The 14,620-nt window shown below is 27.2% G+C and overlaps 2 protein-coding genes across 3 annotated transcripts in view; one reads left to right on the plus strand and one right to left on the minus strand.

The window, feature by feature from the left end:
• Positions 1-14,620, plus strand: part of LOC141526104 (uncharacterized) — a 65,964-nt gene that overhangs the window by 36,500 nt on the left and 14,844 nt on the right. The gene's annotated exons all lie outside the window — the stretch shown is intronic.
• The window catches only part of LOC141526105 (uncharacterized), a 50,064-nt gene that overhangs the window by 1,506 nt on the left and 33,938 nt on the right, over positions 1-14,620 (minus strand). The window lies entirely within an intron of this gene.

Raw genomic sequence — 14,620 nt, forward strand, 5'->3', positions numbered from 1 at the left:
GTTGCTGTGGTTTATATTCGGTCAACTTAACGGTAAAAAAAAAAATAAATCTTCAATTAAAGTGTAAAAAATTCTTCATCTTAACCCTGAAGATTTCCTTAAAAAAAATTCTATTATTTTTTTTTAGATGACAAATTAAAATTTTGGAATTGTTTTATAAATTTTTATGGAATAAAAAATCATTGAAATTTTTTATTGATTTTAATTTAAATGATCGATAAAATATTGGAGAAAATAAATAATAATCTCCCCAGCGAACAGTGAAGCAAAATCAATTTGGCCAGACATCGGTGGTGTGAGTCACGTACAATAAACTCAGCTGTATAGAATTATATATAGCCATCCAACATGGAAATCACCATGGTAATATACACTTTAAGTTGGCAACGATATTTAGCTGAACTCTTATTTTATTTGACGGACATCCCACATAAGAGACGTAATAGAAGAATATTTATGGTCTGAGCAAACATTGAGCGAGTCTTCGGGCTTCGATTTATCTCATCGGGTAGTAATATGCGGATCACGGAGCCTCTAGCAAGTAGAAAAAAAAAGGACCGAGATAAGAGAAAGTAATGCAAGGATCCTGAAATACAAGGTTGTAACTTTAAGGGCAAGTAAAGCGCCAACTCGAAAGCTTATCAGAGTATTGATCGCCAGCAGCTTTTGTGTCAAGTTCACGCACCTCAAGAAATCTTTATCGTTCTTTTTTATCATCTACATCGATACATGAGACAGTAGTTTATTGATGAGAAAAAAATTCAGAAAAAGTTTGTTAATAATCCAGATGCTAGAATAATTATGATCGGGTGTGAAAAAAAAAAAACTTCAACAATAATTTGAAATAAAAGCACAAAAATTGTTAGTTTGTAAAACGAAGATATTAAAAATTCATGGAAAATGGGGGAAGATTAAAAATGTAGTGGGTAAAGTGGATAGTTTGCTGTTCTTATAATCCCTCGAGAGTAAACTTCACTTCAATTCAAGGAGCTTAATCATGAGAGTTTTATAAGAATATTTCGGAGTTTAAATTCGTGGGTTAAGAAATTAAATTATAAGATTTTAAATATAACTTAAATATTTTGTACACTGTAACTTGACAATTTTTTAATTTTTTTTTAACAAATAAATTCGCGCGAAAAAATTATTTAAAAAAAATTGCATTTGTAGTTTTTTAAAATTTCTAAATGTCAATTTTTTTTTGCCATAATTTATTTGTTACAAAAATTCTTAAAATTATCAACTATCTATTAAGTTAATTTTTATTAAATTTCTTGTATATTTATATCGAAAGAGAAGATGCAAATTCTCCTCTACCTTAAAAAAATTTACTTGTATATTAAAAAAAAGAAAAACTTATTCAAAGGGATAAAGTGGTGGTTGATAATAACAAAAAACAACAAACAGCTTTCTTCTCAAAGCGGATCGACGTTTTATTAAATGATTCGATCAGACAAACAGACATAATATAATGTAAAGAGTATATCCTCTCTTTGAAAGCCGCTTCCATACGTCCTTGCTCGACGCGAGAAAGGCCGAGACTAAAATGAGTGGGAGTCACGATTACGTTACCTCGCACTGACCTATCGATACTGTATGCTGCATGCCGTATATACAATCAAAATATATTCTACATTGAGTATAATATATAATATATATATATATATATATATATCTATCTATTCTGTAAGTTGCCTCTCAATACAATTCATAACGTTAAAAGTTATGAGTCACTTTAAAAGTCTGTTTAACACCTCGCACCCACCTACACCTATATCATCATAAATGTGCCGGCTCGGCTTAACGATATTTAGATTTTTTGGTATTTTACATTTTACGGTAATTGTTATTTACGTTTATTTTAATTCACAGCGTGAAATATTCAAAATTCTTTGACTTTTTTTTTTTTATCGCTGATACATTATAAAATTACTTTTTTTGGAAATGGAATAAATATTTATTTAACACTAATAATAGACAATGATAATAAGAAATAAGAAAGTTTAAAATTTATTTATCTAAAGAAAATATATTTTCGACTTTGACATCCGGTGGTCCGTTCTTTCGTTTGTTATCGTACAATAATATTTACTCAACTCCATTTAAAGACGGTTATATTTATATAGATGTACACTTCCTTTGATAACAATAGCTGAGAAGTTTGACATATTTTTAATAAATAACTGTTTGATAAAGAGAAATTTCGATAAATAAATACTTGGAATAATACGAATTTATATCGTTACTTTACAGTAATTACAATAAGTCTAGCCTCACAATAAAATAAAGCATCTGAGTACCATTGAGAGTTTTTTTTTATATAAATATTTTCATGCATTAGCATGAATTATTGTTATTAGTTATTACAAAGTTTTAAATGTCAATTACTCAATAAAATAAACAAGCAATAAAAAATATGAGATGGTTAATAGCATTGTAGTATTTTTTATGCAAAATTGTCGTGTATTACGTAATGGAAATAAAGTATCAATTGCTTAATCTGATAATAACTATAATCAATTTTTTAATAAATATTTATTAATCGGCCAATTGTTTTAATTATTTAATTTATAAAATTGATGTTTTTATTACAAAAATTATGTTATAAATTATATGTTTAATTTTGCTTGAAGCAATTGCGTAATAATTTTTATAACTATTATTATTAATTTTTTTTTTATAAAATTCAGATGTCAAAAGTATTAAAAATAGATTTATAAGAAAAAAGTACTCAATTATCATCAATTAATTTAAAAAAATCCAAAAATTTAACAAATTAACATTTAATATGTCGCTAACATCAAAATAATTATTTTAATAAATTTAAAAAATTTTAATTTGAAGAAATATCAAAGAAAAATATCTATATATATATATTTTTTTTTTTTCAAGTTCAAGAGATTTTAAATAGAATAAACTGTAATAGTTCAAACAATTATTAGAAAAATTAAAATTTCAGTTTTCCTGAAAAACGTGCTTAATAAAGAAATTTATTAAAAGCCTGGGAAAAATGTAAAATTGATGGAAAATGAATAAAAGATGAAAAGCGACCGAAATCCTTTTGATCGACAAGTAATAGGCTTAAAAAATGTTCCCAAGCAATTACTAAACGTTAAGCTGTCAATAAAAACTCGCTTACTGCGATAAATGCACCGAAAGATTAATCCAGGGCGTTTTAAAATCACCATAACAATTTCCAAGGTGTCTCATTGACTAACGGGGAATTGATACATACGTTTTTCTGGGAAAAAATCTATAATATGTGGATTGAGTGTTGAATGAGAGCGTCGGGTGCATATAAGTGACCGTAAAAGGTGACTACGCACGGGCTTGGCTCTTTACCGCACGAGCCATTATGTACCTACAATTAACTCAAGCGAACGCGGATTCGAAGGAAGGTTACTGAGCCATGCAAGGTCCGCCTAAGGTATCCAGCTATCGGCTTTACTTGTCTTAACCAATAACTATCTATCTGTATCTCGTTACATCTAAGCCACGATCCACTTTTATAATTTAGATGAAAAATATGAAAATATATCATGTAAGCAAACTATTCCTAACGTGATTGGTTTAATATATCATCAGCATGAAAATATATGCAAACGCTATAGTCAAGCGCGCGTTTGCGCGCGCAAATTTGAATTCTAGTATACTAAAAAGTCGCATTTGCCTACTTTTTACGAAGACATTATACCTTCAGTCATTATTTTTTTATATTTTTCCATAATCATTGACAAGTCTTGTGAAAATTATAATTTTAATTAGTGTTAAAAATAATATTATAATTCAATAGCTTTAAATTAAAAAATCCTTATACAAATTTTCGTTAAGAATTCTCAAAAAAAGTAGAAAAAATTTTATTTAAAGTTCAAGAATCATAAATTTATTTTTATTAATTAAAAAAATTTTTTATACATATTTTTCTTTATAACAATTAATAAATTTTATTAAAAAAAAAAAAAAAAAAAAAAAAAAAAAAAAAAAAACTAGAAAAATTTTGACAATTTGACCGATAAAAAATTATTTATGCTCTGAAAAATTTTTTTTAAGCCTGAGTTAATTAGCAAAATTAATTTTAAGTTAAGTTATCAAAATCTAACTTTCAAAAATTAAATTGTGGAAGTTAAGAAAATTTTTCAAATAATTTTAAATATCAAAAAAAATTTTTTTTTTTTTAATTTTTACGTTTAATAATTTATACATCAATAATTATCTAAGTTTGATATTTTCACTCAATTTTCCCAACAATAACACAATAAAAATAACTAAAAAACAAATTTTATATTCCGACAAAAAATCAATAATTAAAGAGTTATTTTTCTATTAAATTAATATCAATAGTATATCTTCCTCCACTTCTTTATCTTCCACAAAACAGGCAAAAGCTAGTACATATATATTTAATACATGTGAGCAGAAGTAACAGCAAAAAGTATGATATAGACGAACAGCTGAGAACTATAGACTCTTCGAGTTTGCGGATGGTATTGATTGTAGAGACGCCGGCGCCGGGACGTCGTACCAACGAATGCATGCGACTATATATATATATATATATATATATATATATATATATATATATATATATATATATATATGTATGTATAATATACCATGTAATATTGATATATGTGTGTGCATGTACACTTGGCTTTGGCACCGCACCCGATATCTAGCAAAAGCTCTCTTGGCAACATATATGTATACAATGTACATGGTTTGCAGCGTGTAGTAGTACAGCTCGGTAATGTGTGATGCCGCGCGGAAATGCTGCGAATCTGCGTGGATTCCCAGGACGCAGTAGACACGCCTGCGACATTCCGATTATTTACCGTGAGTTAAGAGTGACTGAGAAGGAATATATCGTGATGCGATGTAATGACGTCGAGTCGGATTGAGTACACTGCGATGATCACATTGTTATCATGCACGACGTTTCACGGTCAGGAAAATCCGTAGTGTATCGATTTAAACGGTGAAATCGTGGGTGCGCCTCTCTCTTTCCCAACAAGCCTCTATACATACGTGTAAATATATAAGCTATAGTATAAATAAATAAGTGTGAGGGTATTATGTATGTAGTATGTGTTCATGGGAAATGGTTAAAAGACTTTTGCGAGTATGGGACTTTACTCAGGAAAACGGCTTTTAAATTTATCACATCACATTTACTTTCTAACTTTTATAAGCATAAACCCAACATTTTAATATTTTTAAATTTATAATTGCTGGAAAATAAGGGCTGATTTTATAAGGAAATTTATTATTACTATTACTATTACAGATTATGATAGTAAAATTTATTTTAAATTGCTTTTTTTGATATCAGTTGTGGTACTAAAATTACCCGGATAAATATGAGGGTATATACGGACGGATGGAAAAAAAAACCGAGTCATTATATTACACGCGTTTGATATTTATGGAGATAAGATAGATGTTGGATCTCTCCGTTATAAATTTATAAAAAAAGTTTTTACGTAATATACGCGAAAGTTTGAAAAACATTTTAATAAATTATAAAAATTTTTTTTCAAAATAAAAATTTATTATTAATAATAAATTTAAAAAAATATCTGTTAATGCTATTTTTTACTGATATATTATGCGATTAATTAAATAATTTATTAATGAACAATTACGCGAACGAAGCGTGTTATACTTAATACGTTAACTAAATTAGCATAATAATAAAAAAAGGTGGCGATTAATATTTAATAAAAAAAATAGTGCATAAATTAAACCAGAAATATTTAATTAAAAGTAACATTTCCTCGTCAACTAGACATCATTACATCAGATATAGTTTCAATTAAAATTCATTGGTCAATTAACAGGCAAATTGAAATAATACGTACTATTAACTATCGCAAGTATTAATGAAATATTATCACTAGAATTAAATTTAATTATTGGTATTAGACGATTTCCGATTTTTATTGAAAAATAGAGATCAAGAAATTGAGAAAAATTTTTAGTATCACTGATACCTAAAGTACATTAGGAATGCGCGGTGAACGTTAATTAGGATAATCTCATTGATCAATCAACCTGATTATTAATAAAAGTCTAGACATGAAGGAGCGGCCCCGCCTACATTTAACTAGCCTCTATCTAAATATATAATAAGTTAAAAAATATTTTTATAAACGTATGTAGATATTTTTTTCTTCTCACCCTTCAAATTGACATTTAACACAAATTCGGAGTGAAATCAATTTTAAATTGACTGTATCGATAGCAATAATTGAAACCAAAATAATTCAACGTCTCGCGTATCAGATCAATCTCTTTAGCATTATTATTTAAAAGTGTAATATCCATTTGTTTGACATCTCACTACCGGTTTATTTTCCCTTTTATCCCTACTCTCAATTCGACTTCCTCCTCTTCACAAGTTAATCGGAGATAATTTTTTTTTTTTTTTTTTTTATTATTATTTATTTAGCGTTTTTTCCGCTGTAACGACCCACACTTGATACCCATAACCGTGGGCGCTAAAAAAATAGTCTTTCAAATGGCAACTAAGTCGCGATCGATTGTTTCACAGCTAGTTCGCCATTTCAGTTTCCGCGTCTCCTTTCCTCGTGGGTTGAAGACGAGACAAAGAAAACCACGTACGTACGTTTACAACTTCATAAAACCCATTGATCAATAACACGACAAGTTACACACAAACTTTAGATATTTCACATATAAATAAATTCTTGTGAATTGTAAATAAAAATTTTTGATATTATCAAAATAAAAAAAGATGTAAAATAAAAATACAAACAAAAAATTAAGTTAAATTGCCTTTTTTATTACTGGATATTAAATTTTTAATCGTAAAAATTAAAATTCATCTAATTGGTCGTCATCCCTCCGAGCTATTCGTTTTACAACCGGAGCCATTATATCCACGAAAACATCGTGAGAGTACCTCTTAGCTGTTATCCTATCGGTAATTAACATAGTGAAATTCGGGATAGGAGCAATGATCGTTAAAATCTATGGGCCAAGTTTAAGTCAACAAGTAAATTAAAAATTCTGGGAATTGCTTTTTATTTACAGGCTTTTTCTATCGGTTGATTGTTAATTGAATAATATTTTAATAATAGTACGTGGTGATAGTGATAAAAAAAATAAATTAGTCGTCTGAAATAATCACCAATGTATTTCTTAAGACTTGTTTTAAACATTTATCTTCACGCGTTAGATAATTAACATATATAAGTCAGAATAATATTTATTTTAGTATGGATATTAAACGTTAGAGGCATAAACCAGTATATACTACAATTTCAGCAATGGTAATACAGCGTTCATAATTTACTATGCAAAAGCAAGTGCGATAAGACTTAAAAAGGTTCATACTTTGCTCATAAGTCAATTAAGGCTTTGAGTGAAATAAATAGTGAATAAATAATTTAGAAAAAAATAAAATTGCTCTGTCGTAAATTAGAACAATTAATTTCTTTGCTTAGGCAATAAAAACCAAGCTTTAATGCTTGAAGTTTTATATTGAAAATAATTAAAGAAGTTTCTAGTAAAAAAAATATCTGACAAATGGAGTATTGGAATACACTTAATTACTCGACTTACTGCTTTGCAAGTGAAAACTTTGGACTATCTCTCGCCATCTATCTACTCTAGCGGAACTAGTTACCAGACGTGTCTACAAAAAAAAAATTAATTTTTTTCATTTTTTTTTTTTACGATACTAGAAATAACCGGTCTGACGCAATACTTATTAATTAAATTTTTTATAGAAATAATTTTTTTCAAAATTTGTTTTACAGTTAGCAATTTTAAATATTAAATAATAAGCGATAGAAAAATTTATTGGAGCTTAAATAAAAGTCTCCACGGAGAAAACATGCAAAAAATGATTAAAAAATATGTGAAAATTTTTCTTTACGGGTAAAAAATTGATATTCTTATGATTAAAATATGAAAGTTTTTTTAACTATAAGAATAAAGTTTTCTGACTGTCAAAAAATTAGCTTTATAATAAAATGTGGTATTTTAAGATTAAGAAAAGCAGTTTTTTTAAATCAAGAAAACTCGAGTAAAAAATTTAGTATTCTGAGTCGAAAAAAATTTTTTTTTCAGTGCATGTGGATATAAATTTTTTATATGTTTGTATAAATATTTTTCCGTGGGGTGGTTCTACACCTATCATGAATAAAATGTCTACCTATAACACAAAAGTGTTTTAATACTATTTATAATTATTCTCGGAACATAGCCAACGATCGAAGCTCCTTAGCTAGTAAGTCAATCGGGCAGTGATTTAAACTTCAAAAAGTAGGGTAAAGAATAGTCAGGTGTAAAAAAGCTCTAGCTCGAACGTGGATGAAGCCTGACAAAAGGAGCCGGTGCATCGTCTTTACATAAAAAAAAATCCAACCGGAAAAATGTTGAGCCACGACTTATCGAAGGGTCAAGCAGATATTGACCCAAAAGTCTTTCGGCGGAAAAAAAAAATAATGAAGGAGGCTTTTAAATGAAGTAATGTTACAAGTGTTGTGTAACGAAAAGTTCTGATTATCGGTGTGGTATATAATAATTAAATAATATACTATTAAAAATAATAATAATCTGACATTTAACGCAATGGCAAGTAAGGGATTATAATATAATAGTTTGCACACGAAGCCTCATAGTAAATAATGCATTTGGTAAAGACGATATACGCCACGATTATGTCCGATCGATCGTATAGCTCGGTCGAATCGGGAGCAGAGGTTAACACCTAGGTCATTCTTATGATCTCTTCCCACGAGTCTCAGGACTCCTCCTGATATGCTATGCTTACCACATTGGTCCTGGCTGCACACTTAAGATCGTTCCCAAAGATACAATCTCAAAGATACCGATCAGGATCTCCGACAGAGTTCCATCACTTTCTCCGATCGTGCAGTTTATCCTAGCCAACGTGTATATGCCCGATGAGATAGATCGATAATCGATCCCAAATCACTGGATCTACTCTTATATCTGGATCTGACCCACCCTAATAAAAAGACAAACAACTCGATCGATATGTCTTTCCTATCCTCATGCTTTTTATTACAGTCTAGTCTCCAGTTTACAGTCTCCAGTCTCTCTATCTACGTCCTATAAAAACAAATGTGACATTATGTTTTTGCTTACAGTTATCCCGGTAATACTTTATTACCGTAACAGTTTACTGCACTTTTTCTCTGATCATCTGAGGTAATAGATGCTCATGCAGATGCTTTCATTATTTTTATTCTTCAAGTAATTGCTTTTGCCATCGAATGCTTACATTAAAATAGAAATTTTTAGTACTTACCGTAATTGAAATATGAAAATAGATACATTTATATCAACGCAGATTTCAAACTTAAAGTCATCGTTGGTAGCAAGTTTTAATGATTTGAATTATTACGTTAATAAAAATAATTAACCTTTGGATATTTTATTTACCGATATCTTGCTAAATATACTTTTAATAAAGTTTTATTGAGATATAAATTTTGTTTTATTTTTAATTGATAACTTATTTTGGGAAGATTTATTATTATTAACTTTCTTCTTATTAAATTAATTAAAAAAATTACATTTTTTAATATTTATTCCATATTCGAATTTTGTAATAAATTTTTAACTTTCAGAGATTCACATTTTATTCATAAAAATGTCAAAAAAAATTTCTTCTCAATAAAAATTTCAATATTAATACTTTTTTCACTTATAGAAAAATTTTAATAAATTATTTAATTTTTTAAAATTAATTTAGAAATTTTTTTACGATCCAAGTTATAAAAAAAAAATAATTTTAGTACTTCGATATTTTGAATAATTACTTTACTAATTTCTAAACATTGCCAAAAATCTTGAACCAAAATAATAAAAAATAATTGATTTATTTCTTAATAAATATACTAGAGTAAATAGCCAATCATCGCGAATAAATAATAACGATAAATAACTAAAATGATTGCCAATAAAAAAGGTTATCTTTCTACTGGTAATAAAACAATTATAATAGTCTCTCAATCATATGATAATTAGAATACAAGGTAACCAGAGGCAACCTAATCTCAGCGGTTTATGAGATTGTACGCCTCTTTGAATTCACGTTGCGTGACCCCAGCGCGTGCCTTAGTGTAGCTCTACACAATATATTTATGCGCCGTGCCGGTAAATGTATATAATCCTCTACCTATACCTGTGTATCTGTATAATGTACACCGCACCCGAGCATGTACATATGCTCATACAAGTACATGATGATACAGCATACCAGCAGCTCTTAAGAGCTCTTACTCTTTCTTACTCTCTTTATTATTCCTATCCGCTGTTATAAGTGTATAAGTGTATGTACATACACGGCATAAGACATTATCTTATACACCAGCATATAATAGTACCCGAGAAGAAATTGCCGTTGAAGAAGCTAGTCTTCAGCCTTTGCTGTGTTAGATATTAACTAAAGTACCAATGTAAACGCTCAAATGAAATTCTTATTTTTACACTTGCCTGGCCGCATCCCTTCAATACACTTTATTACTTTATTTATGTTTAAATAACAATGTCTTAATTTAAGGTGTAATAAATTTGATAAAGCCAATAACTTATTCAATTTGTTTTGTAAATAATCGTAAAATAAATATTATTTTAAAAATCGAAGCTTAGTATTGTTTAGATTAATTTAAATTAATAAATTTGAATAGACTGTTATTCTTTTTGATTATATAAAGGAAGAAAATTTATTAGCTGTTGATAAATTGATTTATTAAAAAATTATTTATTCAATTATTGAACGTAACTTATTATTTTTATCGTTTAATAAATATTTATTGACAGTTCATAAATTGTGTTTTATAAAGGATTAATTAATTTTTAATGAGTATCTATTATTATTAAGTCATTAAATGTTAAAAAATAATTTATTAAATAATTAAAAGTCATAAAATATTAAAAAATTCAAAATCTACAATTAAAAATGTCATTAAAAATTTTTTTGAGTTTAAACCATTCAAGTACACTTTATAAAGTGTAAAATCAATACACATTAAGAAAATTTAAACTATGCAATACCAGTATATTTAATAAAATTGCACTTTCGTATTTTATTTGCATTCCACCGTCGCATTTTCAGTCACATCAAATATCAAAAGTTTATAAAGATAATAAAGATTTAAAACACTTTTATTATTTATCTAGATACTTAAGTATCCTACTAAAATAATAATAACAAACCTGAAAACATGTATTCACGAATTAATAACTTACATAAACTTCGGATAATATCGGTGTGCATGCCTAATACACTATACGTAATCGCACTGTGCTAAGTAATGGCTAAGAATATTCGATTTAAGAACACTATAACTATTATTTAACAGCTAACTAGGTATTCTCAAACAATTTAACTAAAAAATTTCTCCAGGATGCTAATAACTAGCTACATAAACACCTTGTTTGCCTTATATTATATTTTATTAACTCAGCATTTCCTCACGTTCAATAAAATATAATATTATAGCTACTTTGATTAAATATAGACTAAAAAAATGATAGTTATATATTATAATATAACAAGTTTTTTAAACAACCGATTTAATACTTTATTTAAATTTATTAATTATTTAAAAAACGAGAGAAATGAAAATAATATCACGTATTTACGTTAATATCCCATTTAAAGTAATGTTTATGGATATGGTGATTATTTTTAAATTTCATGAATTTCGTAGCTACTTATTTATATTCTAGATAAGAAATAAATAAGATTGCTTATTTTGTTATTTTATATGTATCATAAATATTTATTTTTTTTTGCTATTTTGTAATGTATTGCGCAACTTTAAGTGCGGCTTGTTTCAACAGTGTCTTAAAATTTTCAAAAATTTTTTTTTATTTACCTTTAAATTAAAATTTACACGATCCTATAAAATTTTAAATATTTTGCAGTTTATATTTAAATATAAAAAAAAATGTCTCCTGTTTTTTTTTTTTTTATCCAAATTTTAAACGACAAATTCGTGGGAGAAAGTCGGAAATATAAATATATCAAAAATACATTAGTAAAAATTTTAATAAAATTATTATCGGCTGATAATCAATCAAAAAAGGTATTAAGGTAAAAGCTTCCTCTTACGAACACCGGAGGAAAGTTTTATTTAAATATGTAAATATATTGTAGTACAATTTTTAAAAAACCGAGTGACATAATGGACACGTTTAATGCTTTTTATTCAATAAATATCTGATATAATTCTATCAATATATATGATAATAAGCCAATATATATTACTTACTGACTTATAATATTAAATACATTACTATGCCGGTATTTTAATGTCAAAATTTCTTAACTAAATTATAATAATGATAATATTTTATTTTGTTAAGTAGTGTACCGTTAATTATGTTTTTTAATTTATTTATATCTTTAAATATATAATTTTATCGATCATCTCTATTTCACAACAGCTTATCACCACTTGTATACAATTATTATTTTTATTTTTGGAATTCATTCAACTATTACATTTACATTTTTATAAATTTACGCATTTATTTATTCAATATTCAATATTCAACAGTTAAATTACAAATTCATGATTATTTATAAAATCGTAATAAATGTTTAAAATTTACAATTACCAATAGAATTATTGAGTAAGCAACACTAATAAAATTTTTATCGTTTTATAAATAGACAATTTTACAAATTTATGGTAAAAAAACTACTTATTATTATAATAAGCAACCGAATTGATTATTTAAAATATTTAATACAAGATAACAAAAATTTGTTTGAAAATTTTTCAAAGTTAAAAAAAAATGATTTTTTTTTCAAATAAATTTATTAATTACTAGAAAATCGAGCGCGCTTTTGTCAAAAATGAAAACGTCTCATCAATTTTTTAATAATAGATTTACAGAAACATGAAAAAAAAAAAAATAAGTTAAATTATTAATTACAAAAAAAAATAATCTAAAATTTTAGACGGGACAAAATTTACTTTTCAATATTAAAATAAAATTTTTTTTACACCCAAAATCATAAAAATTTTATCTCTACATAATTTCAAAACAATACTAATCCCTTCTAATATTATAAATGTGAATGTAAATTTTTTTGTTACGCCTTTACACGAAAACTACTTAATCAATAATCATGAAACTTTGTACACATATTCTTGAAGGTATTAGAAATAACATAGGATCCTTTAAAAAAAAAAAAAAAATTTTTTTTTTATAAAAAAAAAAACAATGTTTGTCAAAAAATTAGATATTTATCTAAGCGCTTCAACGGGGATAAAAGCTAGTAAAAAATAAATAAATCTCCTTATGAACATAAAGGCAGTGAACTGAACAAGCAAAGCAAGGCATTTGGCTTAACAAATAAAAAGTTGGCGGTGGACGTTCCCAATATCATAGCAATAGCAATCATCCAGTGAACAACGCGTATCAGCCTCACCTTACCTCTTTAACGTTGCATACATCTCTACATACATACAAAGACACACGCATATGAAATCTGTACTCCACTCCGACAAACAACTACACCAATAAAAGTTGATAAAATATAATCTGTATTCCGTATCGCTGGGTTAAGTTACGTAAGTCGATGGCGGCCTTGCATTATAGCATCATAAACCATTCATCCTGTCCGCTCACCTGCAATGCGACACACAATTTGTCGACTTATTTGATGCGCGTTCAAATGTATAGCATGTTCCTCTCTGTACTCTGCACTATGTACTGTGTACTGTGCTTTTTATCTTTGTGTTAGTATATTTATCGAATATCACACATTTATCAGATCGCCTTATAATTACAATTATGTATGCATAAAATTTTTTCATCATCATATCGTCTAAGCGACACAGGATAGAATAGGACAGGATGCATTAATTAAATTAATCAACTAGTTTCAATAAAATTCTCGGCATTCTAATTCTCGATAAATATACAGTTGTCAGAATTAAAATCCATGTTATTTCGATGTAATTGATTTTTATGTTAATTGAAAACACGATAAATTTATTATTACTGTCTATGCATGCTAAACATGATAGATCGGAATGCATTGACATCGATCTAAATCTAAATCGGATGTTTATCATTTGTCCGATTTTTCGATCCTATAATTTCTAACTTTATTATGATTATTGTTGTGATTATGACTATACGTGTGTTGAAAAATAAAGATAAATTATAAACAAGGTATTAGTTTGATAGATGCATGTATCACAATGTCCAGTGACATGGAAAGCCGATTGATCATTGTCAATTATTATTTGGAGCGAGAAATTCATTGACGTAGTTAGTATATAATTCTTGGAGCAAATGTCATATCATATGTGTGATAGTGCTAGGTAAATATGTTTTTACATATTTTTATATATGTGTGTATATGCATTATATGAACAGAAGTGGACAGCGTTCATCGTATTCCAATCATCAAACTATTTCCTCTGCTGTAGATAACTCCCGTTGAGAATATCCGCAATTTTAATGCTCACGTACCTTCGCTCACCCAGCAAATATTCAGCTAACTTGTTAACTTTAATATTTATCGATTTTCTAATGATAATGTTAATTTAGAGTTTTATCTTTTATTTTTAGGAATCAAATATTACTCATAATTTAA

This window comes from Cotesia typhae, unplaced genomic scaffold (assembly GCF_013202065.1).
Source record: "Cotesia typhae breed Kobodo isofemale line unplaced genomic scaffold, CoteBio_Ctyphae contig_33, whole genome shotgun sequence".
Lineage (NCBI taxonomy): Eukaryota > Metazoa > Arthropoda > Insecta > Hymenoptera > Braconidae > Cotesia > Cotesia typhae.